This window comes from Helianthus annuus, chromosome 3, assembly GCF_002127325.2.
Source record: "Helianthus annuus cultivar XRQ/B chromosome 3, HanXRQr2.0-SUNRISE, whole genome shotgun sequence".
NCBI classification, from domain to species: Eukaryota; Viridiplantae; Streptophyta; class Magnoliopsida; order Asterales; family Asteraceae; genus Helianthus; species Helianthus annuus.
This window is the reverse complement of record NC_035435.2, coordinates 174,143,474-174,170,088: the sequence shown is the minus strand read 5'-3', so window position 1 is coordinate 174,170,088 and position 26,615 is coordinate 174,143,474. Positions and strand designations below refer to the sequence as shown.

The following is a 26,615-nucleotide window of genomic DNA, read 5'->3' as shown; positions in this document are numbered from 1 at the left end:
CCTTTTGGGTGAACTTGCCCAAAAGACACTCGGTAATACTCAAGCAAGTTTAGAACAAAAAACGGAAAAGGGTAACGAAGATTGGACCATTGAAAATGGCGACAATACAAAGCAATCGAACCAGGAATTGGTTTGTCAATAGAAACATCGCAAGCAGGGGCGGTTGGATTAAACTTTTTATCAATACCATATTCAAGGCAAAACAGGTCTACTTCCTCTTGTGTCATTCGAGAAAATGACCTCGCTAAATCCTTAAGGGCACCCATGATTGAACAAAGCAAAAACGAAAATGAAGAAGAGAAACTAACCTGAGGAAGGAAACTGTGAATGATTGAGAGTAAAGTGAAGAAATTTTCCAAACACAAAATAAATATGATGTTAAAGTAAGGGTAATAAAGGTAAATAAATAATCCCTGCAAAACCGCCGCCTGACACATGTCAATCAAATCAACTGTCAAATCGTTTCAAATTCAAAATTCAAAAAAGTAACTGCCTCAAACCTTTCAAGCCTCCAAGCAACGAACCCTTGAAGCCTTTAAAAGACATGCATAAAAGTCAGAAGTCTTTGAGTATACTACCCCAAAAACCTCTGACTTGGGGGGCTGACGACGGGGGTAGCCCAAGGATAAACAAAATGATTAATATGCAAAGAGCTTAAAAGGTTGAAAGGTTCATCGGATGAAAAGCTGTAAAATGAGGAAATCGAGAAACAGTAATAAGTCATGTCCAAGGACTAGTCTCACCAACCCATGCTCACCAACTCACAAAGTCAGAGCAGGTCTGCACAGGCACACTCTATTAACCAGGGGTCCAAAGCCTTCAACCCCAAAAGGGGAAACCCTCCATATGCAAACAGGTCTCGCTAGTATAGTTTATGCCACTTCAGGAGGAGTCTTCCACTATAAGAGGACAGCTCCTGAACACTTCAAAGACATTCCAAAAGCACAGAGATTCCTTAATCTCTTGTCATTCAAAGAGTTCTTTGTCACTTCCAAATAACTCTTCATTACTTCCATTCTATTTGCTTTCTTTTCTGGATTCGAGCTGGCCTCAGAGAAAGAACCTCAAAGCAAATAACAAGAACATACTAGTGAACCTCCTTCCACGTTTTGCAAACGTGGAGGGACCCCGCGACCTGCGTTAGGCAAAACTGAACCCTTCAGCCCTTTTGCCTAACCAGCTTAGCTACCATCCTTGGTCCCGTGTTTGTTGCATCAACAGATATATAATTCATGTTGGTCATCCATTCAACCGGTCAACCTGAAACTGACGTTGACCGATACCAGTAGAAGTGAATTAATCCTATCAGAGAAAACTTAAGAACATTTATTAAAAAGTCTATTGCGGAACCCTATTAAAGAATTAATTATCCTGGACATTTTCTTGGTAGCCATAACTTTTTCCTAAATTTTGATAATTGCTAAGGTGTCACAAGTTCACAACCATGTTCTGAGTACAAATATTTTTAAAATTCTTAGAAGTGTAAGGTTGAAAAAGACATCTAATCCATCAGCCACATATACTACATAACCCTACTATCATTTGATTCAACACCTTTATGCACATTAATTAATATTAAACTATATATGAGAGCAAGCTAAACTACGAAAATGCCCTTCATAACAAAAAGGTAATACCTTTGCATTGCAAAGGATTTCACAAACCTTCACTAGCAGTGGGTCCAAAAACAAGATGAGTAAACTTCTTGGTTTTAATTTGATTCAACTCGAAAGCTGAGATAACAAATCAATTACCTTCTTTATTACTGAAATATGCAAGAGCATATGATACAAGGCCCAACAGTACACCATTGGTGAATTAATTCGTAAGGCACCATTTTCATAAGCCCAACTACACCAGGCCCAACAATACTTGTCCAAACCCTAAGCCCTCTTTATATACGAAACAAACAAACCCTAGCTAGCCTTCTTATTTGTTTAAGATCAGCAGCAGTAGCAGTTTCTTCAATAACTCTACAATGGTAATCCTATTCCCCGTTACAATGCTATCGATTTCTTTCCACCAATTCAATCTAATCCTTATCATCTTCTGTTGTTGTTGTAGGCGGATGTTGAAGTTGACGTTGCGGCAGTCGGAGCACCGAAGAAGAGAACGTTTAAGAAGTTTTCATTCAGAGGAGTGGATTTGGATGCTCTTCTTGATATGTCTACTGATGAGCTTGTTAAGCTCTTCACTGCTCGCATAAGGTTTGTTATTGTTTTTGTAAAATGATTGTGAATTTGAATCGATTTGTTTTGTTTTTTTAATTGAATTTGTGGTTTTATAGGTTTCAGGGAGGTTTGAAGAGGAAGCCTATGGCTTTAATCAAGAAGCTCCGCAAAGCTGTATATTTTTTTTTATCATTTTATAATGAAATGTATTTGTTTTGATACTAATTTGTTTTAGATTATATAGAATTATTTGAAGCTAGGGTTCTGCATTTTATTTTTTGAGTTTGTTTAGGACTAGTTATATTGTTTATACTTACCATAGAAACCTATTCTAATTGTCAATTTAAAACTAGAAAATTGATTTACTTCTGTTTTTTATCTTTCATATGTTCATTGAATGTTCTAAGAAACTTTGTCATGAGTATTATGAATTTGAATTGGCTTATTAGGTTTTGTTGTATTTTTTTATATTTAAACACTTTTTTATATTTAGACTTTGAACATTATGAACTTGTGTTTGCTTGCTTGTTCTGGAAACTGCATATAATTGTTTTGGTTACCATCATGTTTGCACGTTTTGAAATGTGCTTTGATCAACTTTGCATTGAATTATAATGTTCCGGCTTGTTTATGTAGTTTTGTTATTTTTTTTGGTAAACATCTTGTAATTAATCTGTCTCTTTTTGAAAACTTGTGTTTGTTTGTTTGCATGCTTTTGAAGGCTGCGATTATTATATTGGTAACAAATATGATTACAATAGTCGAAATGTTAATAGAAAGTTATCATTGAATTTTAATGTTTTGAACTGCTTAGGTAGTTTTGTTATATTCTCTTTAATTTACATATATCCTGTTAATATATCATGCTTCTTGTATTGTAACAACTCTCATCAAAACTATTATTTCTTATTATATTTTGTCCAATAGGAAACCCTAATTAAAGACCCCTAAGTGATACTGCATGACCCCTAAAATTTTCAGAACAATCGGAATCAGGATCAGGGCCCCTAAAACTCAGGGGGGGTATTTCCTAGTTAGTATTATCCAAACTGTTTTCGATAGAAATTGAATTTTAACGAACCGTCGACTCACCCAAGCTACTGAGACGCGTGGCTACCTCATATTAAAAGTGACCTCTCGCGCCACGCGCCAGGACCAGGTTTCCCTGTCGTGACACGCGAGGGAGGACATTTTTCAGCTATAAATAGGGGGCAGTGACACTTGAAGTTTGCCGTTAATTCGACGTAAAAACTCAAAATATACACAGAGATATCGTTCGTTTACCACACAACACACACCGATCACGAAACGCTGCCGCAATCAGGGTAATAACTCGATCGCTATTACGATTCAACGTCCGATCGATTATAACTATCCAACGATTGTCCGAGTGCTGCTCAAATTGAGCTTGTACTTTGATTATTCATCTTGATTTCGACTTGAATATTTGAGTGCTGTTCGAATTCGGACTATGCTCTGTTATTCGTTGTGAATCCGTTGAATTATTAAGTATTGCACTTATTAATCGTTGTGAGGGTTTAATCTCGTGAATTGACGTAACTGCTGTATTGAGTTACCTACCTAGTTGTGGGCACTAGGTTACAAAGCTAAATCAATAGGCTAAGCTCTGCCTGTATAAATATGCAATATATCAAGGCTTACCAATAGACGAAACTTTACCCCATACACTTACAATCAAAGTAGATGCTAATTCTCAGAAAGATCTGAATCATGAAGCTTGTTAATTCAAATACTGCATGCTTATAATGTGAGTCATTCTCCTTTTTAATTGTTTTCTCACAGTTTGTGAGTAAGTATTACAATACCTCAAATTATTTTCAAAGGTTATAATTACAGGGATTAAGTCTTTGTAATCACCAAATTACAGCTGGTATGTGGGGTATTGTGCACATTACTATTTTTATCACTCTAGGTGAGTGAGTATTACTCTATGTGAGTGATTATTACTCTGTGTGAGTAAGCCGTCACTATTTGGGGCGACGGGACCCAATAGTGGTATGACCACAGTCACAGATCCGGTCGAGTGACAAATACCCATTCTTGATAATTGGTTGATAGAAACATTGTAATCGCTCTTAATACTGTGAATTATAACAAATCTGTTTTTGCATAAAACCTGAATGAACTCACTCAGTATTTCCCGCTGACAAAACCTTTTTAAAACGCATTTCAGGTAATTACAGTATATCGAAGTAAGAATTGGATCCGGCACCGAAGGCATCAAGAAGTGGCTTATTTTATTAATTAAATCAAATTAAGAAATATTGTTTTTATTAAAAGCTACCTTTGTAAAACATGGAATTTATTCCATCTATTTAAATAAAATCCAGTGTTTCTAAACTCTGACATTTTTCCTAACTCACGGTCCTGATGAAATTTCCGCTGCAATGTTTTCTAAAAATAATCACCGGTACCACTGGACTGTTCACGGCACCCGATTCCGTCCAGGGTGGGTCGGGGGTCGTGACATGTATGGTTGAGAATTTGTGTTTATTTGTTCTTCAATACGGAAAATATTTGTGTTGTTGGTATTTATGTTATACATTTGCTGAATGTTAATGTTATTTGTACAGAAACGTTAGGCACCAGCCGGTGAGAAGCCAGAGCTAGTGAAGACCCACTTGAGAAACATGATCATCGTTCCAGAAATGACCGGGAGTGTTGCCGGTGTTTACAATGGCAATACATTCAACCAGATTGAAATCAAGCCAGAAATGATCGACCACTACCTTGCTGAGTTCTCAATTTCATACAAGCCTGTGAAGCACGGTAGACCCGGTATTGGTGCTACCCACTCTTCAAGGTTTATTCCATTGAAGTGAGATCGTTTTTGGTTTATTCTGTCTGTGTTAACCATGTTTGGTATCAAAGACTCTTTATTTTAAACTGTTTGTTTTCATTTTACAAATTTAAGACATGATATGTTTTTAAGCATCTTTTTTAAACTGCTTGTGATACCTTGTTTTAGTTTTTAAGTTTTTTTTTATTTGCTTCAATCTATTAAGTTCTAGTGTATCGATGGCCTCATTTATTGAGGTTATCATGAAAAATAACATTTGCCTCCCTATTCTTGTTTTCAGCAGATTATGCTACATTTCATAGTTTGTTCTACAGCTCTTTTTAAACTATTTTTTCCATTTCACTTTAATCATAGTTTGATGATTTGATCTTCAAGTTCTTGGAAGTTCTACTTATATGGTTTCACCCATGGCTGTACATCTTGAGTTGTCTAGAGCGAATGTGCCACCGATGCATAAGGTAGCGTGCCACCTGTTGAATCATATTTCCTTTTAGCTAGGCATCACGCACACAATCAACTTCCTTTTTGATTTCATTGATCAATAACAATTGAAACATTGTAATCATATCCTGAAAGGCCGCATTCTAAGAAGCACAATTATTCGTGCCTTGATGATCTATGCCATATAGAAATAATTGTTCCCGAGTTGAGAAGAGGAGTTAACGGAGTGAAAAGTCTAAGAACTTCTCTCATTCAGGAGAGGTATGAGAAAAATAAGAAAGTATAAGCATATGTTTGCAACTATGTGTTGTTTTAACAATATTTTAACGTTTAATATTGAAAATGTCTAAAATTGTACAACAAACTTAAAACTTATAGTTTAACCTTACCAACTGTTTATTAATTTACTCTATGTATTATATAATTATTTATAATATACTAATGATTTTGGAAGTACAAAGGACACAAAAAAGGTAATTTTTTTTTATTACTGCTAACTCACACCCTCTAAACTCGGCCCATTTATGAATCAAAAATAGTATATTGTATATGACATCAAAATTCAACTCTTAACTAGGGAATGATCACATTTATAACACGAATTTATGCGTTTAAGTTAAGAAGTACAAACGATTATGTAAAAAGAAAATGCAGTATTAGTAGATGGTTTTATCACCAAAACATTACCGTATGGATAGATAGTTTATCTCTTAAATATGTATAGCGTATCGTTAAATCTAAATCCTGCCATAATTATATGGTCTAAAGTCATTGTTGTTGACAGTGGCGGAGCTTGAACAAAAACTTAGTGGTGGCTACGCCCCTGACTATTAAGTATTCAAACGAGATAAAGTTTGTTTGTTTACTTATCTTCTAAATGACCAGCTTGAGTTTAATAATTTTGGATGATTAGTTCGAGTTTGTTTAATAAATCATATTTATATTCGTACACCACCCCAATGGACATCATGGCACATGTCTCATCATAGGATCATGTGATAAAGGCAGTATTGAAAGTCGAAAACATATTATTCGTGTTGTGTGAATCATATCACTGTCACATCAATCATTACTCATTCATTTCCCTGTCCATGCCGTACTTTCATATGAACCGTATAGTATGGGTGAAACACTCTCTCGTATGGGTCGTATACAGTGGCGGATCCAGGGGGTCCTTCGATTTAGAAAAAAATGGATAAATTTTGTGTAAACCTTGTATGATTTGAAAATAAATTAATGAAAAGTACCAAGAATCTAGTATAAGGAACTTCCTGAAAAAATATACTGAATCCGCCACTGGTTGTATAGCCAACTTAACCGTCTCATACAACTAGTGTGACAAAAAATCACCTTGTTAAATGTTATACAACCTTTATTAGGGCTGGTGTGTGGTTAACGTAAGAGTGATTGTAAAATGGCAATTTTAATGAAATAAATAAAATTATACACACACATACACATAAATAATAAACAAGAAAATTATCTGCATCTAGTTATATTATGGGGGTTTTCTAATGGCACACCCCCTCGTTTATCCGCACACTTTTCCAATTCAATACGCATCGTATAGACCTATACGATGCGTATTGAATAAAGTAAAAGACATGGCAGACTGACAGGTGCAGGTTATGTCTGGCGGCGGGCTTGATACGTATCGTATAGGCCTATACAATGCATATCAAGGCACTGAATTTTTAAAGTTTATTTTTTGGTGTGTTGTGTAGAATGCGAACCCGAGAAACGAAAGGGATTTTGAGCAGTTGGTCGATGACATGATAGATAAAGATCTTGACACTTCAAGAGTTAAGAAACGAAAGAGATTTCGAGCAGTTGGTCGATGACATAATAGATAAAGATCTTGACACGATCATATCCATTTTCAAGTGTTAGACTAGATAGCCCAAGATGAAATATATTAAAACCATTCAAGCCCACCAGTCTACAATGTGTTATGGTGAGATTCTTCAAGTTTGCACAATGGGAGAAAAGACCAGCACCCCTGTCAGTATTGTCATAATGCGATGAGACACAACTGAGATTTAAGCGGCGTGTTCCGATCAACGTTTATCGACATTGTTATAGGTAATGAATAAACCCTAAAATGGAACATAATTCGAGATTGTCTAGAAAAGCGCTTTTATCATGTGTCATATGGTAAGAACTACCAAGGGGATATTCAAATCTCTATTCGGACATCTTTCCGAGCTTTTACACACGAATATATGGTTCCCAATTTGTAATAAAATATGTCAGTGGGAAATGTTTTAAAAATCAGATGCAACTTTATGGCATGCTTACCTTAATCACATCTTCCATGGAGTCACAGATCCGACAATAGGGCCCACGGATCTTATGCCCACCTGAGACCGACCTCTTGATTACACGTGTTGAATGATCGAGAGAAACTTCTTCGAGCTAACTACCGATATCTCATCCTTCTTATCTTGCTATTAAACGAGGTTGTTCTCCACAATGATGATACGCTTGTTGACTGTCACACGAATAAGTCAACGCATATTCTTGTTTGCAACTTGCAAGTATACTAGCTAATAAAAATATGTTTAACTTTTGAAGTCTATATATTCTCTAACTTTTGAAGGTTCTTTATATGCTTTTTTCCTGATGCATGTCTGTGCCGGAGAGTAGAAGAGTCGCATTGCCGGTGCCGGAGAGATGTTGCCACAAGGTGGACCGTTTTTGTTTGAGAGTAGAAGAGTCACATTGCCGGTTCCGGAGAGATACGATGTTTGTGCGATTTACAGAAATAAGGATGCATTCCACGGTAAACAATGGGCCTTAATCACATCTTCCATAGAGTCACTGATCCAACAATAGGGCCGACAGATCTCATACACGTTCTCCGAAATCGATTATGCTTATCAAACCAGGCTGCCACACAAGAGTATGTTGTTCCAGGATCTCATACTCGTTCAAGGCATGCTTGTTTGTGTGATTTACAGAAACGCATAATGTGAAACACACAAATTTTTGGTTTCAATGAATTGTTGGAGGGGAATAGGAGAGGGAGGCCGCGGGGCGCGACAGCCATGTGGCTGGCCAATTGTTTGATTTTTTGACGATTTAGGTCCCTTATGTTTCATGTGTTATGTTTTAAGGGTATTTTAGGTACAAGAAGCAAAGTATAAGGTGGTTTTAAGTATAAGCACATATAATTAAGTATAATATAAGAATAGGAATCATGATTAAGCATCGTAAGTGTCTAAGGGTGTATAAACATGAGTGTAAAACGTATAAATTGTGCATGTATGATGTGTATTGCAAGTTATCACACGATTACAAGAATTTACGAATAAGATAATATGTATAAGCAGGTATGAATATGTAAAGTATAATTTGTAAGAAATAAAGGAATTTTATTATGATTCAAGTCTCGGATTTTACAACGATACAACGAAAAGACAATTACAAGGAATACAAGTTTCCAAAAATAGAAATACGAGACAAGCTTTCTAATTAAAGAAAGTTTGAAAAAAGGGCGTTACAGTCTCCCTTCCTTTAGGAAATTTCCTCCCGAAATTTAGGGAGATGCAACGAACAGATGCGGATACCTAGCCTTCATATCACTTTCGAGTTCCTAGTAAACTTGGCGCCCCATTTTCCTTCCCATCGAACTTTGACGATAGGAATTCGACTGCGCCTAAGTTGCTTGACTCCTCGATCCATGATTTCGACGGGTTTCTCCATTAAGTGCAAAGTCTCGTTGATTTGAGGATCTTCGAGTGGAACTTGAAGTCCTTTTTCAGCTAGACATTTTTTTAAGTTTGAAACGTGAAATGTAGGATGCACATTGTTGAGTTCTTGAGGTAGGTCCAATTAATACGCAACTTTTCCAATCCTTTCGAGAATCTTGAAAGGACCTACGTAACGAGGTGCAAGTTTCCCTTTCTGAACTACGCCCTTCCAAGGGGATACCTTGAGAAGTACAAAGTCACCTACTTCAAATTCCAAGGGTTTGCGACGCTTGTCAGCGTAACTCTTTTGTCGGCTTCTGGCTTTCAGCAAGTTGTCTCGAACGTGTAAAATCTTGTATGTCGTCTCTTGTATTAGCTCGGGGCCGGTGATTTGAGCTTCTCCGATCTCGTGCCAATAAATAGGCGAACGACACTTACGACCATACAAGGCCTCGAAAGGTGCCATTTGAATACTCGCGTGATAACTGTTGTTGTATGAGATTTCGATCAAAGGCAAGTGCATATCCCAGTTGCCACCAAAATACGCTCGGTTTTCCCGTCAGACTGAGGATGAAAAGCGGTGCTAAGGTTAAGAAGAGTACCCATAGCGGATTGAAAAAGTTTGCCAAAGACAGGACATAAAACGACCATCACGATCAGAAATGATGTTAATGGGGATACCATGACAAGAACTGATTTCATCCGTGTAGATACGTGCCAATCTCTCGAATTTGTAATCTTCACGAACAGGGAGAAAGTGAGCGGATTTGGTCAATCGGTCAATGATCACCCAAATACTGTCATGACCAGATGAAGTACAAGGAAGTTTGGTGATAAAGTCCATCGCAATGCTCTCCCATTTCCAGACAGGAATTTCTGGTTGTTCGAGCAAGCCAGAGAGACATTGGTGTTCGGCTTTAGCCATTGAACAAGTGAGACATTTCGAAACGAAGGTGGCGATATCGTTTTTTCATTCCAGGCCACCAATAGGACGTACACATATCGTGGTACGTCTTATTAGCTCCAGGGTGAATAGAATACCTCGATTTGTGTGCCTCCTTCATCAGAAAGTTTTGAAGGTTATCATGATTAGGAATCCAGATGCGATTGAGATGATATAGAATACCATCGGATTTAGACACAAGAGTCTCTTCAGCACCACATTGCATCTCGTTGTAGAGGTTACTCTCGTTAACTGATGCGTATTGAGCTTCACGAATGCGGTTTTGAAGATCGTTGATGAGTTGGAGACAACGAATACTCTTAACATGAGTTTTACGACTAAGAGCATCGGCCACTACATTCACCTTACATGGATGGTAGCGAATTTCGCAGTCGTAGTCGTTTAACAACTCTACCCAACGACGTTGATGCATGTTCAGTTCCTTTTGGTTGAAGATGTGTTGATGGCTCTTATGGTCGGTGAAGACCACACATTTAGTACTATAAAGGTAGTGTCGCCAGATCTTCAGGGAAAAAACAACCGCGCCAAGTTCAAGGTCGTGCGTAGTGTAGTTTTCTCATGTATTTTGAGTTGCCTTGACGTGTAAGCGATAACCTTGTCTCGTTGCATGAGGACACAACCGAGGCCTGGGTTTGAAGCATCGCAATACACGACGAAATCGTCGTTACCATCGGGAAGAGAAAGGATAGGAGCATTGCAAAGTATGTCCTTGAGCGTTTGAAAAGACTCCTCTTGTTCAGGACCCCAAACAAAAGGTTTATATTTTTGAGTCAAGGAAGTAAGAGGAACGACGATTTTCAAGAAGTTAGAAATGAAACAACGATAATAACTAGCTAGACCAAGGAACGAACGAATTTCAGACAGAGACTTAGGAGCAATCCAGTTCTTTACCGCTTCAATCTTCGCAGGGCCAACGTGAATACCAAGTTCGTTGACGGTGTGACCAAGAAATTGAACTTTGTTCAACCAAAATTCACATTTAGAGAACTTGACGTAAAGACGTTCAGTGCGTAAAAGCTGAAGGATAAGACGCAAGTGTCGCTCGTGTTGGTGCATATTTGTGACAACATCTTTTAGATTTGGTCTTTGGATATCTTGTAATTAGTAAAACGATAAACGATTAGCGGGTTTAGCTTTGTATTAGTCAATTAATAGTATTTGGGCTAAACCAAACCCACACATATTGGGTGTATGGGACGAATTGGGCTTAGACCAATTCGTAGCCCATGTAGGAAACCCTAGCCCAAGTTGCAACCTTGTGTTATATAAACAAGGATTTGCATTAGGGTTTAGGCTAATCAGCCAAAACAGTTTTTGAGAGAGAATTCTTAATAGCATTAGAGCTCGGACGAAGTTAGGGTTTTAATTGATTGTAATCGTTGTGATAGATAATCAATAAAAACCCGTTTGATAGTAATTGTTGTTTCTACTCGTTTCTGTGCTAATCTGATCTAGAGGATTCCGCACTCTAGGTTGGATTGACAATTGGTATCAGAAATAGGAAAATTTTCGAAAATTGGTATCAGAGCGTTAGGCTCTTGAAGAAGCTCAGTTCAGAATTGTGTTCTATAGAAACAGGAAAATTTTCGAAAATTTTTGAAACCGAAAAACTAGGGTTTTTGAAATTTTTGATTTTCTGATATATTTGTGCATTTTTTGTTGTGTTTTGATCAATATGCGTGTTTAATTTTGCTGATTTGCAGGTTTTCGGGACAGTTTTGTTTGATTTTTTGAAGAATATTTGGCTGAAAATCTTGAAGATTCGAAGATTTGTTATTCGTGTTCTTCGTATATTTTCAAAAAATTGTACTGATTTGGTTGTTTGATTTTGCAGGATTCTGTTGAGAAGAGATAGGGATCTTTTAAATTTTGAAAAGATTGAATTTCCGAATTTACTGAAGTATCTAACAATTTCGCAATCTGGACCTGTGAAATTGACTGACCGGCGTAAAATCCAAGGGCGACTTTGGTAACTGTGTTAATTGTCCTCAGCGACATTATCACGGTGATCGGCGAAGTTACTAGACGTCGTATTTGTGAAATTATTGACCGGCGTAATTAATCAGCGAAATTAACCAGCGATTTTAATAACTAGCGAAATTAATCAGAGAATTTGAGCAGCGAAGTTGGCTTGGCTTACTAGCGATTTTGGTAGTGTAATTAAGGGCTAGAATTTTTCTCGGCAAGCGTCCATAAAAATTCACTGTTTTGCAGATAAAAAACGATCCGTAGCTCATCTCAGTAAACCGTTTGCACCATTGGACTCCACGTATTTTTAGGCACGAAAATCCTAGAAAACGTTTTTGACATTATATATCTTTGGATTCGTTTTTCGAGTGAATCTAACAGTGTTGTTTGGTAATCACAGTTTTCGGACACTTTTTGTACGGTTTTACCAGTCTGTTACATTAAAATGTCGAACATGACAAATTTGAATGAACTTTTGAGGATGGGGCATGAGGTTGGTACGACAAACAAACTGCCTAAGATGATGAAAGTGGAGAACTATCTGACATGGAAGGACAGGTTTCAATCCTTCTCTGAATATCAGGACACACGCATGTGGATCTGTATTGAAGATGGGTACACGGACCCAACACACGATTTCGAAGGCAGACAACATGTCACCGCCTATGTGAACATGCAAGATGCTGATAAGAAGATGTATGAGGCTGAAAAGAAAGCCTTAGCTGCTATCAATATGTCTTTACCAGATGGCATCAAACATACCTTCAAGAAGTACACTACTTCTAAGGAAATGTGGGATGCACTAGAAAAGTGGTATCAAGGAAATGAAGATGTCAAAAAGAACAAAGTGGATCTACTGAAGAAGCAAATTGCTATCTTCAAGTGTATGAGAAATGAGTTACTTGAAGATATCATCACGAGATACTACCATCTAATGTCAGAAATGGACAACTATGACATAGAGAGCTATACGGACATTGAGATCAATGACAAGCTGCTTGATGCATTACCTGCAAAGTGGGATATCTATACTCTCATGATCAAAGGGGGGCAGATTATAACACAAAAGAACTTGAAGAGGTTGTGGGGAAGCTGAGAGCATACGAGCTCAACATGAAGAGGAAGGAGACATGATATGATCAAGTTCAAGATCCAGGGTATAACAATCCGACTTTTTGAAGTCAAAGTCAAAGGAAGAAAAGATTGCTAATTGGATCTATTATTTCCTTACTTAATTACTACTTGTACTCTCGAACTCGTTAATTGACAAGTGTTAATGAACGATAAATGTTTTATGATTTGTGATTATAGGAAGTAACAATGCGATAAAGTTAACAAAAACGCTAATCAACTTAATGCTATCACATCGCTATCGCATCACATCCTAAATTACAGGTTCTGGATATTGTTTTACGTGTGTGTACATTATGTGTTACTTGTGCATGTTTATATGTTTGATTGTTTTGGTGATTATTCTAAAACGCAATCGCAATTCTATCACGTCGCAATCTCATCGCGGACTCGAAAGTTAAGTTGTACTTGAGGTTATGTGTTAGTTAGGTTATTTGTGTAACTAATGTTTGATACTATCACATCGCTTACTCGCAACGCATTGAAACACTCAACGCACGAAACGAAAAGTCGAAAACTAACTCGTATCTCCCATCCGATCGAAGGACCATTCGACCGGATGACCATCCGATCGGATGGCCATCCGACCAGTCACCTTACACTGCCCTTTCTCCCTATCACATCAAGTAAATAGAAAAAAAATTAGTTTTAAACACTGAATTTGGAATATATGGAAAAAAAGTAAGTGAAAGTGTAAAAAGGATATATGCATATCTACTAGTGGGTTGTTCGCGTGATACGTTGGGAAACGCAAAATTTTTCCATTGTTTGGTTTTGAGTCTTCATCGTCATTGAAATCAAAATTATGGTTAAAGGGAATTTAAAACTATTTGGTTTCGTTATTAATGGCCATTTGGTTTGTTTTTTTCAGCTAATCGTCAAGCCAAAACGGCAAAACCTTTGGTATAGGCGTTTTTTTTTAATTTGTTTTAAAAATTGAAATCAAACATAATAGATAAATGCATTACAATAAATGGGATAAACATTATACCCATTTATTGAAAATAACATTGTTTAATCTTAAATAATAGTATTAACTTTTTTGTATTAGTATACTAGGGGGAACACCCGTGCGATGCACGACATGCATAATAGTTATTGTTTTTTCCTGGAACGACGACTGATATAGATAGTGCGTGACATGGTACGAAAGTGCGAATATAGTATAGATTTTTAAAACAAAAACCGGTTTTTTTTAAAGTTAGCCGTTTGACCATGGTTATTTTGACCAAAGTCCACTCCTCGTTCGGCGCTTTGTGGTAGCACTACCAGTCAAAAAAATGCCCAAAACGCCCGAGGGTACAGTGTTCCCCCGCGTTTTTAAGACGCTTTGAGAGAGGTTTGCGCCCCACCACATGTGGTCTCACAAAACTTCAATTCTATGGACGTGTGGTTTCTCAACCCTCTTCAAAAGACGTCACAGTTTTCAAATTTTTTTATTTTTATTTTTTCTTTTTCATTGTTTTAGATGGTGTAAAATAGATGTTAAATATATATATATTATACTACATACACATATACATATAAATTCAGTTTTGACATCTAAAAGTCAAATTGCAGGTTTTGTTCCCTTTTATAGATAAGAAAGCAGTTTATTATTTATTACTAAAATGTTGTATTAACTTTATTCTGCAACATATTCTTTATAAACTATGCTTACCTTGACATAACCTAATAGCTATATTTCCTTATTAGAAGTCTCTTATAATTGAAAATTAGTACATATTATTACCTTGCTGGTGAACACATTTACTCTATGTTTAGGGAACAATTTGATTAGGTTGCTGATATTGAATTGAATATCACACCAAATTACAATAGCAGTTTATATTGCTACTATTCACCCAAATCAAGCACCTTAAATAAGTCAGTGTTTCTCTATATTCAAAAAACGAACTATAACTGACGATTATTAAATTGCAACAGTCAATTCAATCCAAATACTGCAATAGAAACATAAAATCTACCACAATTCGTTGGTTAATCATGTATAGTTCTTAATCGATTAGAATCAGAAAAAAGGAAATTGACTCACCGTAACTTAAAATCAGGAAGAAGGCGAACAAAGGGGCGGAGTTTTTCGAAATCAATGACCCCTGTCTTTCATTGTTATTCCTTGAATGAGGTAAGCAAGACCCCATACTACACACTACATACACATACATAAAAATTGGGTTCTATATTATTTGTATAAACACCGATTGGAAACCCTCACATTGCATTTGATGAAACCCTAATCAATATAAACACACACACTAACACTCACGAATCGAATCGAATTTATAAAAGGAAAAATTCGGGCTGTTTTTACCTCTTGCTGCTCCAAATCTTCATTACCATACATTATCTTCATCTTAGAGATATAGATATTGCACTTAAAGGTCTCAACCATCAAAATACGATCCAAGGGCTAAAAAGTGGTTCCTAATTATGCAATGGTTATCATTTGAACCTTATTCCATGAGACTTGAGGTAAGATGCAAAGAGCATTCTTTTGAGTTTTAAACCATCTGTAATTAAGTTCATTATTTAATCATTATTGTTGCAATTATTAGGTATGATAGATAATAATACCCCATGAAATTACCTTTTAGTAATTTTCGTTTCTAATTGGTTAGCATCTTTTAAGTTTTAAAACCATTTATAGTTATAATTAAATTCATAATAACGTTGATTAAGTTTTTTTATATTTAATTATTATTATTATTATTATTTTTATTTTTATTTCATATGATGTTCATCAACTATCTGATAAAATTGCAAAAAAGGTTGTAACCTTATTTATATGATGTTTAGCAATTACTAAACCAAATAATAATGACTTAATTATAAAATTCAATCAAGTAATCGGTTACGGAGAACTTGAAATGGAAAAGCAATGTAAATATGAGGAAGGTGATGATGTTCAACTAAGTCAAATGATTTAATTCTTTATCAAGTATTTAACAATACTTAATTTATAAAGTTATCAATTTAATTGTATTTATCAATTTATACTCATGTAGAAAGACTAATTCCCTTTACTAACTTCATTGAGTTGTTGTACTATAAGCATAATATGTTGCAATTATTTAAATTTGGTTGGAACCCTTGTGAAATGCTTTATACGATAGTATAGATAAACGCAATCAATTTAAATCTTTTGCGCGGGTTGAAAACATCCGAGCCCTTAAAGTTTGCTGCCCAATCCTGTCAAACAATACCTCCTCAAATATTTCCTCTGCATCTATATTGCCTATATATAGTATCAATTAAATCACACAAAAGCATCATATGTTTAAAAAAAATGTAAAGTAGAAATTAAAAAAGGAAATACCAATAGGCCAAATAAATGTCTATCTCCAAATGAATAACTTTTCTCGTACCCACCCTTTTACACCTCCATATACATGAAGCTGCAAAAAGGAAAAAGGCTATAAATTTATGAACAATTAAACAATACATTGGTAAATGGTTCCAGATACTATAGTCATGCAAGGGTACCTTGATGAAGTATGAAGTGTCTGTCTTTTTGTATCCAATAACCTGTGTGTATACTTTATATGTAATATAAAATCATAATTTGAAAAAAAAACCACTAAATCACCAAAAACATAATAAAACATCAATATAAACTCATAGATTATGTAAAAGAAAACTGTTATCCCATTTGAATATTTTAAGAAACAAACCAAAGTTTTTTCGAATAAATGTTGAAATGGGTATAAAAGAACACACCTTTCCACCAAGATAAATAAATTTCATATCAACTTATCTCTTTCTTTTCGACTCTAACTCGCACAATAGTAGACAAAGGAGTTGATGTTGAGTGAAATGGTGAATTTATAGCAATGATAGGAGATTCCTTAATCGGTCAAATTTATTACATATTGATTGAAATTGGACCTTTGGAGTGCTTTTGCGGTTTATCCCAATAGGTTTCGTTTACTAATTGCATTTAAGAACCGAACTTATTATTGTATTATTATAATTAATTGTGATTATATTCTCATTTAATTATTTTTTTATTTTTTAATATTAATGTAGAAAGACCATTTCACCCCTTACTAACATCATTAAGTTGTTGTACCATAAGTATAAAAGATTGTAATTACTTAAATTTGGTTGGTATCCTTATGAAATGCTTTATAATATAGTATAGATAGATAGATATACATATAGATAATTATTTATTTTTTTAATATTAATGTAGAAAGACCATTTCACCCCTTACTAACATCATTAAGTTGTTGTACCATAAGTATAAAAGATTGTAATTACTTAAATTTGGTTGGTATCCTTATGAAATGCTTTATAATATAGTACAGATTAGGTTCTAGCATTAATGTACTGTACTATATGTTAATATGGTGTTTCATGCATTGCTTTGTTGCAAATTGTGTTGTTTTATTTGTAAATTATTATTATTATTCATAATAATCTAATTAATTTAGCCAAAATCTTGTTAATAATATATTAGAATATATATATATATAGTTATTTTAATACTTTTATTATTTTAATATTATAATAATAATTCCTTTTTTTACTGTTTAACTTTAATTTAATGATTTTTTAGTATCACGGGGTGGGATAAGCTTGGTGTCAACCGGTACTGGTATCGAAAATACCGGTACGGTCTTGTTTGGTATCGGTACAAATAGTAATTTTAATATTTTAATAATATATATAGTTTTTTATATATTTTTATTATTTTAATATTATAATAATAATTCTTTTCTTTACTTTTTAACTTTAATTTAATGATATTTTTATGATACTTATGATCTTTCGGTTTAAATTTTATCTTAATCTATTAAATTCTTATACTAATATCATGGATAAGTTCTTAATATTTGATATCATTTGGATCCCTTTACCTATTTTTTTATTATATGTTTTCTTTGAAAATATATTGTTGTGTTTTTATTACGAATTATATTTGAGCTACTTTTAATATATTAGTTACTTCGAAATTTAAATTTATGGTTACCTTGTCAAAGATCATTTTATAGAATAATCATAAGTTTGGAATAATTATCTTTAAACCAATTATTAAAACAAATTAAGATCAAAGTTAACTTTAAACTAATCTACCTTTATCTATAATATATTATTTAGTATAATGTGTTATTGATGATATTAATTTTAATGATTATTGATATATAATTATTTTATTTTATTTTTTTATCTTATCTCTTATTTATTTAATATAAAATACATTGGTAAATGGTTCCAGATACTATAGTCATGCAACGGTACCTTGATGAAGTATGAAGTGTCTGTCTTTTTGTATCCAGTAACCTGTGTGTATACTTTATATGTAATATAAAATCATAATTTGAAAAAAAAAAACCACTAAATCACCAAAAACATAATAAAACATCAATATAAACTCATAGATTATGTAAAAGAAAACTGTTATCCCATTTGAATATTTTAAGAAACAAACCAAAGTTTTTTCGAATAAATGTTGAAATGGGTATAAAAGAACATACCTTTCCACCAAGATAAATAAATTTCATATCAACTTATCTCTTTCTTTTCGACTCTAACTCGCACAATAGTAGACAAAGGAGTTGATGTTGAGTGAAATGGTGAATTTCTAGCAATGATAGGAGATTCCTTAATCGGTCAAATTTATTACATATTGATTGAAATTGGACCTTTGGAGTGCTTTTGCGGTTTATCCCAATAGGTTTCGTTTATTAATTGCATTTAAGAACCGAACTTATTATTGTATTATTATAATTAATTGTGATTATATTCTCATTTAATTATTTTTTTTATTTTTTAATATTAATGTAGAAAGACCATTTCACCCCTTACTAACATCATTAAGTTGTTGTACCATAAGTATAAAAGATTGTAATTACTTAAATTTGGTTGGTATCCTTATAATATAGTATAGATAGATAGATATAGATATAGATAATTATTTTTTTTATTTTTTAACTAGGTTAGAACCCCGTGTATTACACGGGTTGAATAAATGAATTTTATATACCAAATAATAAAACATTATTTTTTTAAAAGCCTCCTTTATTGCACGGGTTGAAGAAATGTAATTTTATATATTAAATAATAAAATAAGTTATATCTATAAGAACCATATGTATTATACAGGTTGAATAAATGTAATATTATATACCAAATAATAAAAAAAAATTATATCCTTAAAACCATTGTATTACACGGGTTGAATAAATGTAATATTGTTTACCAAATAATAAAAAAAGTTATATTTTTAAAAACCCCCGTGTATTACATGAGTTGAATAAATATGATTTTGTATACCAAATAATAAAAAAATATACCTAAAAAAACTAACGGATTTTTTTATATTTAAAGTAGGATAAAATTAAATATTAATCTGAACTAACGGATTTTTTTATATTTAAAGTAGGATAAGATTGAATATTAATCTTTATTTATTTAGTTAATAAAAGATTGAAAAATCATATGATTGAATAGGTGGGAGGTTGTATGATGATAAATCGGTTAACCGTACTGAATGATAAAGATAATAGTGATTGTTGAACAAATTAATTAATCGAATTTAAAGAAACATTTGTGATGTTAGGTGGATTTTTTTTAATTATTTGAAAGTTAATATCAACTTTGGAATTCGTATGAATTCTTATTAGATTTGATTAAATATTATTGATAATAAAAATCTATCTGCTATAATAAAAGAAACCACTTTAGGGTCCTTGGGTGTGCTTTTAGAAACTGATTATCATTTTTTATTTTTTACTTTTTGATAAACGGATTTTGGTTCTAATTATTTGAATATGTAGGGGTCAATTTTAGATTTGATTAAATTTTATTAATAATAAAAATTTGTATTAATTTAGATTAAATATTATTATTATTATTAATAATTTTAATCAATTAAATGAGAGAATGACAAGTGTCCCAAAATAGGTTTCTTTTATTATATGAGGTTTTTAAAGATACATTATTTTATTATTTAATATATAAAATTTATTTGTTCACTTGCATCTTATGTAACCGTCAAGGTATTTTTTTTTCTTCATTCTTTTATTTTATCTTTATCGAAGCTTTAAAGGGTCCTTGGGTTTTGGTTCTAATTATTTGAATATGTAGGGGTCAATTTTAGATTTGATTAAATTTTATTAATAATAAAAATTTGTATTAATTTAGATTAATTATTATTATTATTATTATTATTATTATTATTAATTTTAATCAATTAAATGAGAGAATGATAAGTGTCCCAAAACAGGTTTCTAGAATGACAAGTGTCCCAAAACAGGTTTCTTTTATTATATGAGGTTTTTAAAGATATATTATTTTATTATTTAATATATAAAATTTATTTGTTCACTTGCATCTTATGTAACCGTCAAGGTATTTTTTTTTCTTCATTCTTTTATTTTATCTTTATCGAAGCTTTAAAGGGTCCTTGGGTTTTGGTTCTAATTATTTGAATATGTAGGGGTCAATTTTAGATTTGATTAAATTTTATTAATAATAAAAATTTGTATTAATTTAGATTAAATATTATTATTATTATTATTATTATTATTATTATTATTAATTTTAATCAATTAAATGAGAGAATGACAAGTGTCCCAAAATATGTTTCTTTTATTATATAGTATAGATATTAATGTAGAAAGACCATTTCACCCCTTACTAACATCATTAAGTTGTTGTACCATAAGTATAAAAGATTGTAATTACTTAAATTTGGTTAGTATCCTTATGAAATGCTTTATAATATAGTATAGATTAGGTTCTAGCATTAATGTACTGTACTATATGTTAATATGGTGTTTCATGCATTGCTTTGTTGCAAATTGTGCTGTTTTATTTGTAAATTATTATTATTATTTATAATAATCTAATTAATTTAGCCAAAATCTTGTTAATAATATATTAGAATATATATATATATATATATAGTTATTTTAATACTTTTATTATTTTAATATTATAATAATAATTCCTTTTTTTACTGTTTAACTTTAATTTAATGATTTTTTAGTATCACGGGGTGGGATAAGCTTGGTGTCAACCGGTACTGGTATCGAAAATACCGGTACGGTCTTGTTTGGTATCGGTACAAATAGTAATGTTAATATTTTAATAATATATATAGTTGTTTATATATTTTTATTATTTTAATATTATAATAATAATTCTTTTCTTTACTTTTTAACTTTAATTTAATGATATTTTTATGATACTTATGATCTTTCGGTTTAAATTTTATCTTAATCTATTAAATTCTGATACTAATATCATGGATAAGTTCTTAATATTTGATATCATTTGGATCCCTTTACCTATTTTTTTATTATATGTTTTCTTTGAAAATATATTGTTGTGTTTTTATTACGAATTATATTTGAGCTACTTTTAATATATTAGTTACTTCGAAATTTAAATTTATGGTTACCTTGTCAAAGATCATTTTATAGAATAATCATAAGTTTGGAATAATTATCTTTAAACCAATTATTAAAACAAATTAAGATCAAAGTTAACTTTAAACTAATCTACCTTTATCTATAATATATTATTCAGTATAATGTGTTATTGATGATATTAATTTTAATGATTATTGATATATAATTATTTTATTTTATTTTTTATCTTATCTCTTATTTATTTAATATAAATTAAATGCAATTAATAGGATTTTTATAGGATGATGCATTTAAAACAACCATGAATTTTGGTTTTAAAATAGAACATATAACTAAACTTTAGAATATATATAGTTTATTTTTTATCTTATCTCTTATTTATTTAATATAAATTAAATGCAATTAATAGGATTTTTATAGGATGATGCATTTAAAACAACCATGAATTTTGGTTTTAAAAATAATTATTTTTTTTATTTTTTAACTAGGTTAGAACCCCGTGTATTACACGGGTTGAATAAATGAATTTTATATACCAAATAATAAAACATTATTTTTTTAAAAGCCTCCTTTATTGCACGGGTTGAAGAAATGTAATTTTATATATTAAATAATAAAATAAGTTATATCTATAAGAACCATATGTATTATACAGGTTGAATAAATGTAATATTATATACCAAATAATAAAAAAAAATTATATCCTTAAAACCATTGTATTACACGGGTTGAATAAATGTAATATTGTTTACCAAATAATAAAAAAAGTTATATTTTTAAAAACCCCCGTGTATTACATGAGTTGAATAAATATGATTTTGTATACCAAATAATAAAAAAATATACCTAAAAAAACTAACGGATTTTTTTATATTTAAAGTAGGATAAAATTAAATATTAATCTGAACTAACGGATTTTTTTATATTTAAAGTAGGATAAGATTGAATATTAATCTTTATTTATTTAGTTAATAAAAGATTGAAAAATCATATGATTGAATAGGTGGGAGGTTGTATGATGATAAATCGGTTAACCGTACTGAATGATAAAGATAATAGTGATTGTTGAACAAATTAATTAATCGAATTTAAAGAAACATTTGTGATGTTAGGTGGATTTTTTTTAATTATTTGAAAGTTAATATCAACTTTGGAATTCGTATGAATTCTTATTAGATTTGATTAAATATTATTGATAATAAAAATCTATCTGCTATAATAAAAGAAACCACTTTAGGGTCCTTGGGTGTGCTTTTAGAAACTGATTATCATTTTTTATTTTTTACTTTTTGATAAACGGATTTTGGTTCTAATTATTTGAATATGTAGGGGTCAATTTTAGATTTGATTAAATTTTATTAATAATAAAAATTTGTATTAATTTAGATTAAATATTATTATTATTATTAATAATTTTAATCAATTAAATGAGAGAATGACAAGTGTCCCAAAATAGGTTTCTTTTATTATATGAGGTTTTTAAAGATACATTATTTTATTATTTAATATATAAAATTTATTTGTTCACTTGCATCTTATGTAACCGTCAAGGTATTTTTTTTTCTTCATTCTTTTATTTTATCTTTATCGAAGCTTTAAAGGGTCCTTGGGTTTTGGTTCTAATTATTTGAATATGTAGGGGTCAATTTTAGATTTGATTAAATTTTATTAATAATAAAAATTTGTATTAATTTAGATTAATTATTATTATTATTATTATTATTATTATTATTATTATTAATTTTAATCAATTAAATGAGAGAATGATAAGTGTCCCAAAACAGGTTTCTAGAATGACAAGTGTCCCAAAACAGGTTTCTTTTATTATATGAGGTTTTTAAAGATATATTATTTTATTATTTAATATATAAAATTTATTTGTTCACTTGCATCTTATGTAACCGTCAAGGTATTTTTTTTTCTTCATTCTTTTATTTTATCTTTATCGAAGCTTTAAAGGGTCCTTGGGTTTTGGTTCTAATTATTTGAATATGTAGGGGTCAATTTTAGATTTGATTAAATTTTATTAATAATAAAAATTTGTATTAATTTAGATTAAATATTATTATTATTATTATTATTATTATTATTAATTTTAATCAATTAAATGAGAGAATGACAAGTGTCCCAAAATATGTTTCTTTTATTATATAGTATAGATATTAATGTAGAAAGACCATTTCACCCCTTACTAACATCATTAAGTTGTTGTACCATAAGTATAAAAGATTGTAATTACTTAAATTTGGTTAGTATCCTTATGAAATGCTTTATAATATAGTATAGATTAGGTTCTAGCATTAATGTACTGTACTATATGTTAATATGGTGTTTCATGCATTGCTTTGTTGCAAATTGTGCTGTTTTATTTGTAAATTATTATTATTATTTATAATAATCTAATTAATTTAGCCAAAATCTTGTTAATAATATATTAGAATATATATATATATATATATAGTTATTTTAATACTTTTATTATTTTAATATTATAATAATAATTCCTTTTTTTACTGTTTAACTTTAATTTAATGATTTTTTAGTATCACGGGGTGGGATAAGCTTGGTGTCAACCGGTACTGGTATCGAAAATACCGGTACGGTCTTGTTTGGTATCGGTACAAATAGTAATGTTAATATTTTAATAATATATATAGTTGTTTATATATTTTTATTATTTTAATATTATAATAATAATTCTTTTCTTTACTTTTTAACTTTAATTTAATGATATTTTTATGATACTTATGATCTTTCGGTTTAAATTTTATCTTAATCTATTAAATTCTGATACTAATATCATGGATAAGTTCTTAATATTTGATATCATTTGGATCCCTTTACCTATTTTTTTTATTATATGTTTTCTTTGAAAATATATTGTTGTGTTTTTATTACGAATTATATTTGAGCTACTTTTAATATATTAGTTACTTCGAAATTTAAATTTATGGTTACCTTGTCAAAGATCATTTTATAGAATAATCATAAGTTTGGAATAATTATCTTTAAACCAATTATTAAAACAAATTAAGATCAAAGTTAACTTTAAACTAATCTACCTTTATCTATAATATATTATTCAGTATAATGTGTTATTGATGATATTAATTTTAATGATTATTGATATATAATTATTTTATTTTATTTTTTATCTTATCTCTTATTTATTTAATATAAATTAAATGCAATTAATAGGATTTTTATAGGATGATGCATTTAAAACAACCATGAATTTTGGTTTTAAAATAGAACATATAACTAAACTTTAGAATATATATAGTTTATTTTTTATCTTATCTCTTATTTATTTAATATAAATTAAATGCAATTAATAGGATTTTTATAGGATGATGCATTTAAAACAACCATGAATTTTGGTTTTAAAATAGAACATATAACTAAACTTTAGAATATATATAGATACTAGTCTAAGATTCCGCTAGTTGTAAATTGATAAAAGTGTAAATTTGAACTCAGAGCAAAATTGTAATTTGGGTAGAAGAGAAAAAAAACAAAACTAATGGCAAAACTGTAAATTTAAACAGGGCAAATTGTAGTTTAGCTGGACCAATAGAAAAGTGCCAGGCCGCTCCGTGACACTATTCCCCTCCATGTAAATTGTATAGTATATATAAACTAGAGGTGTACAAACCCGTTTTAGGGTTGAACACCCCAACCCACACAAACTTATTTAGGTCGGATTCGAAATAGGTGTTAATGTCTAAACCGTTTTTTCTCAATCTCAAACTACTTATGTTTGTTAAAACGTTGCTTTCAGTTTAACGTTTTCTCTTTGTCTTATGTCATTTACTCGTACCAAGGAATTTACGTCCAAGTACTTATTCCTTTCTGTTATTATTTAATGCGGGAAACCATCACTAGTTCCCACGCTTTACCCAAGTGACCCGTAGGTTCTTTCACTTAGCCTCGTAAGCTATTTCCTTAGGCTTTCACTCCTTTTGGTGAGGCCCCAATAGTTCGTTTCTTTCTATTTGTGACCCAGTGGTCATTTTGGTCCCGTAAACCTTTACATTGTTCATAACCCGAAGGTTATGGTGATCTCGTAGATCATCTTTTACTCGTGTGACAACCCGAACTTTCAAGGTTTGTAACGTTTAATCTGGTGATCTTAACTCCTCGTTAATTCTCTTCTAAGTGGTACATGTTCAGTGCTTGTATGATTCTGTTAAATAAGTACGCGATTGTATTGGGCCGCACCCCACACTCGTGTAGCCAATAAAATACTAACTAGATTAAAACAACTTTACCATATGAGTTCGACAGCCCAATTGTGTGGGCTTGAACCCATTTCGGCCAAAGAGGTTAACCGCCCCAAAACCTATATTATTTAGTGTACGTATTATATGACAGCTTAACAAAAAACTCAAAATAAAGAAACCCTACTCCTCTTTGAAACGCGGCGGCAGTGGCAAACCCCCCTCATCTCGAAGACTTCCTCAACTCCATCTTGATTTATTCGGAGAGTATAATCACACTTGCTTTAATTCCGATTGAATGTTTCTGTTTATGTGTGAATCTCTGAGATCGAAGTGTATGATTGATGATTGATTTCATGTTAATTGCATTAGGATTAATTATTATGTTGGTGATCGGTTTCGTGATATGTGGATAATTATGTACGTTTCAAACTGTTATGTGTAAAGTTGCACAGTGATTTGCACTTGTTGAAATTCATGAACACCAGATTGTCTTGGGTTAGATTCCATAGATTCAATTGGTTATGAGTTAGGATTCGTGATGTTGGTAGTGATCAGGCAACAAACAGTTTTGGTTAGATAATATCAACATGTTACTCGATCTAACTGGAAGGTGTGTGTGTGTGTGTATTGATGAATAATAATTGTAAGAGGGTCAAGAATAGCTATCAGAGCTTGTATAGGTCACATGTTCAATCCAAGGTAGCGTTTGACGGCGGCCTTATAGATTCGGTCATAGGGTCCCGTATGAGGTTATGTAGATACCCCCCCACCTGGCTTGGAGGATGACCGTGTGTAAATCTTTGCATTCGAAAATCTTTCAAGACAC

The 26,615-nt window shown here is 31.6% G+C and overlaps 1 long non-coding RNA gene and 1 pseudogene across 1 annotated transcript; one reads left to right on the top strand and one right to left on the bottom strand.

Moving 5' to 3' along the window:
- Positions 1-1,866: 1,866 nt before the first annotated feature.
- LOC110928372 lies at positions 1,867-5,495 on the top strand (annotated as a pseudogene).
- A 10,693-nt stretch (positions 5,496-16,188) lies between these two features.
- On the bottom strand, positions 16,189-16,567 carry LOC110928374. Its single transcript, XR_002586326.2, has 2 exons — positions 16,505-16,567; positions 16,189-16,423 (listed from the first exon to the last, which is right to left on the bottom strand). It is a non-coding gene; the product is annotated as an uncharacterized LOC110928374 (long non-coding RNA).
- Positions 16,568-26,615: the final 10,048 nt, after the last annotated feature.